This window comes from Benincasa hispida, chromosome 12 (assembly GCF_027475165.1).
Source record: "Benincasa hispida cultivar pf3 chromosome 12, pf3_genome.v1.1, whole genome shotgun sequence".
NCBI classification, from domain to species: domain Eukaryota; kingdom Viridiplantae; phylum Streptophyta; class Magnoliopsida; order Cucurbitales; family Cucurbitaceae; genus Benincasa; species Benincasa hispida.
This window is the reverse complement of record NC_143489.1, coordinates 37,669,272-37,673,606: the sequence shown is the minus strand read 5'-3', so window position 1 is coordinate 37,673,606 and position 4,335 is coordinate 37,669,272. Positions and strand designations below refer to the sequence as shown.

Here is a 4,335-nt window from a genome sequence, read left to right as displayed (position 1 = left end):
GGGGGCTTAGCATTCTTTTAGAGATAATCAGTTAGTCAGTTCACACACATACTCATATATATACATAGAGGACGAAGAAGAGCAAGGAGACGAGGAAGCTGAGAGATCATTCTCGGACAGATCGAGAGGCTGCCAGAAAGTAACACGAAGGAGAGATGACCAATACTTGCGAAAGCAAGAATACATATCTAGAACAGAGTTGGGGTGAAAAAGAGCAGTGTAAAAGGCCACGGGAAGCAAGACATTACTTACCAAGCTTCTATCTCTCAAAACCATTTGTTATTTTATATTCAGTACTTCATTTACATAAAATGGAATTCTCATTTCAATCTATGTTCAATCTCTCCATACCATGCATGAGTAGCTAAATTTCTGAATGGGTTGAGAAGTACTTAGTTAGCATGGCTTAAAATTTATATTTTATGCGATCATCTTGTCTTATGTATGCATCAATCACCATTTAGACATACTTGAGAGAGTAGTCTAAAGATAGAATCTAGGCTTGAAAGAGTCAGATTAGAATCTAGGCTTGAGAGATTCGGATTAGGATCGCATAAGCAAGAAATAGAAAACTAGACATAAGTTCTATCACTACTTACACATCGCATGCGCCCTAGAGATAGGAATGATTGTATGCAGTCACCTTGTTTTATGTGAGCATCATTCATCATCGCATAGGCAAGAGTAGAGGCTTAGAAATAAGTCCTATCGATTGTTTCGCATACACATCGCATGTGTCCTAGAAATAGGAATTATGGCATTCTGCATTGAGAAATGAAGTGTTATTATTTATGTGTAGCATGATCACATAACTTGTGCATAATCTTAGGAAATGTTAGCTAAACCCCTTCTCAACCCCTTCATAGCATACTCGTTGTAACTCTACGCTTTCATCAACTCTGCATTCAACTCCGTCCCATAGGAAAAATCTAACTCAAAACACTATCCACTTCATTTTTTTACCACCGCAATAGAATCGAAGAGCCTGTCACATATTTACTTAGTAGTCCCTGTGTTCGACCCTGGACTTACCAGGAAACCTAAGGAGGCTTATACTTGGGCCTTGTTAGGAAAACTTGCATGATCACCACATAACACACATCACCACAAACTTACACCATAACGCATCATAATTACATGCATCAAGTTTTTGGCGCCATTGCCGAGGACTACGGTATATATTGCGCTAACATCAAACCTCTTTGATTTTCTTTGCAGCTTTTAACCTCTGTGCATTTCCATTCCTTCGGCCAAGGAAGAAGCAAGTGTCGCATGACCGAATGACACGCTTCTGAGCCCAATTACGACCCAGAGATCGAAAGAACATTTCAAAGAAGACAGAAAAATAGATGCTGACAACAAGAAAGAACTCACAGAAAGGCAGAACAATCGGAAGAACGAGCCACGAATGCGAACAACATAATGGCAAAACCTATCCTCCTGGCGAATGATCGCAATAGATCCATCGGGACTATGCGTCAACTAACTTGTATGATTTCTCCCCATGAATCATGAGGCCAGCTTTGGATGGATCGAGGTTCGAGATGAAGTCGGTAATGTTACAAATGATCCAGACAGTCGGACAGTTTAGTGGACGGTGTGGCGAAGATCTGCACGCTGATAACGGGCAGAAATGCACGTTATCATAGTGCTAAGTTCTTAAACAATGTTGGATTGCGCTGATAAAACATGTTCAATTGCGTCCATCAAGCATCAATTTCATAATATTGCGGTCGCATGCGTTCATCGCATAGGAACAATTAATTTTAGTGTTTTTATGTAGAATATGCGTTGACGCAATGCAAGAATTGCGATCATAGGAAATCATTGGTCGAGCGCAACTTCACCGCAAGGCTTTGCGATGATTATGTTCGTAAACATTCGCCCAAGAAAGATTGCCGCAACCTGGTCAGCACAACTTAGTGGGCGCATCTGGGTGAAAGGCTAATTAATCGCGATGGGACAGAAAGCTGATGACAGTCGAATCCAAATTAAGTTGACAGCCGATAAGGATCACAAGTACATTCAGCTTTTCAGTGACGGTCAGGAATTAAAGCCGTCCCATCTGTACAATCATGGGAGAGAAGTCGCCGTTCACCTTAGATGTTCTATAAATACCAGAGGCATCCTTCAGAAAACCAGTTCACCATTCTTTAGTTCGAAGTTTCATACGTCCTTGTTCATAGTTTTCTTTTGTTTTAAGGCGGATGCGAGAGAGAAGGTTGTTCCGGCAGATCGTTCCGGTAAGCTAAGGAGAGCACCTGAAGCTTCAAAGATAGAAAGAGGGCTAACGCCTGTGGAAGCAGGAACATCTTTAGAACTGAATAGAGATTACAGTGTAAAAGCCGAAAGAATTGCTACCAGGCTCTCTACCTTTAACTTCCATTTTTACTTTGTACTCCACTCATTTATCGAAATGGAATCTATTTCTCTATATCTGTTCACTTTTTATTATTTACACATGACTAAATTGGTTGAATAGGTTGAGAAGCATTTAGCGAGCACAACTAGGAAATCTTCACTCTATGCGATTATCTTGTATTATGTATGCTTCATTCGTCTATTAGAGATACTCGGGAGGGTAGTCTAAGGACAGGATCTAGGCTTGAGAATATCAGGTTAGAATCTAGGCTCAAGAGAGTCAGATTAGAACCCATTCGGGAGAGTCAGATTAGAACGCATAATCAAGAGATAGGAGCTTAGGAATAAGCACTATTTGTTATCACCGCATCGCATGCATCCTAGAGATAGGATATGATTGTATGCAGTCACCTTGCTTTTATGCATTTTGCATCATTGCATAGGACAAGAGTAGAGACTTAGGGATAAGCTCTATGGACACTTTTGCATTCAACACATGCGTCCTAGACTTAGGAGCATCGCATTTGCATTGGAAAATGATTTGTTGTGCATGGTGGTAGCATGATCGCATAGTCTGACGCATTCCCAAGTAACGCTAGCTAAAGATCATCTCAACCCGTTCATCGCATACTCAGTGCATCTATCACACAACTGACTTTTCTCAAATCCACCGCATTTGTTCTTTTTCATTAACGCAATCAACAACAAACCAAAAATTTATTTATTTTGCCATCGCAAAGTTTTCATAAAAATTACCAATGCAACCTTTTTTCACAAGTCCCTGTGTTCGACTCTGGACTTACCAGGAAACTCAGTGGAATTTACACTTGGATTCCGCTAAGGAAACTTGAGTGCACAATGCAATTTCACCATCGCATATCATCCACATTTCCACTTCATATCATCCACATCGAGCATCACACGCCCATCTCCAGAGTTTCTTTAAAATTTGTAACACTTTTGTATTCTTGAATATCTCCGCTAAAGAAGTTCGACTCCTATTATTCCCATTTTCGTTATGTGATCAAGCAAGAAAATGGGCATACTCCTTCGAATCAGGGGAGATAACTTCCTGGGAATAGGTTGTCGAGAAGTTTATGAAGAAATATTTCCCTCCTACAGAGAATGCCAGAAGGAGGAAGTTAATCACAAATTTTGAACAAGAAGAAGACGAATCACTCAATGATGCATGGGCGAGGTTCAAGAGATTAGTGCGAGATTGCCTGCACAATGGATTACCAGACTACCTCCAGATGGAGATATTCTATCATGGATTAAATCCTGTATCGCAGACAGCTGTCAATGCGGCAGCAGTAGACGGTCTGCTAGATAAGACTTATGATGAGGCAAAGAACATTCTTGATCGCATATCGAAAAACCATGAAGATTGGCAAGAAAGCGATCAACGAGTAAAACCTCGAGGAGGTAATGCAAATAATGGTGCCATTGCATCTCTACAAAATCAAATGAATGTGATGATAAATTTGTTACAGGGCATCGCAATCAAAAATCCTGGAACGCAAAGAGGGCAAGTCAACGCAATATAACAGACAAGCATCAATTGGGCTACATATGAAGAATTGCATTCGATTAAAGAGTGTCCACGAAACCTGCAGTCAATCTACTTTGTCAAGAATAACCCTTTCTCAAATACATATAAACCGGGTGCAAAAACCACCCTAATTTTACTTGGAAAAATAACTAGCAACAAGGTTACCAACCTATGGCGCAAAAAGAAGGACCACCAAGATTTTTCCAACGAACTAATGGTCAACAGCAACAACAAGCCAACAGCTTTCAAGCACCGCCATCATCCTCTCTGGAGAACCTATTAAAACAGTACATTGAAAAGAATGAGACAGTCTTCTAGAACCAGGTGACTTCCATCCGCAATCTAGAAATCCAAATAGGACAGATTGCAGGAGAGCTGAAAAATAAACCGCAGGTGATGCTACCAAGCTCAACTGAGCTCCC

The 4,335-nt window shown here is 40.6% G+C and overlaps 1 non-coding gene across 1 annotated transcript; it reads right to left on the bottom strand.

Annotated features, from left to right (window-relative positions):
* Positions 1-3,491: 3,491 nt before the first annotated feature.
* Positions 3,492-3,598, bottom strand: LOC120069405 (small nucleolar RNA R71). The gene has a single exon (XR_005479526.1). It is a non-coding gene; the product is annotated as a small nucleolar RNA R71 (small nucleolar RNA).
* Between the last annotated feature and the right edge of the window lie 737 nt (positions 3,599-4,335).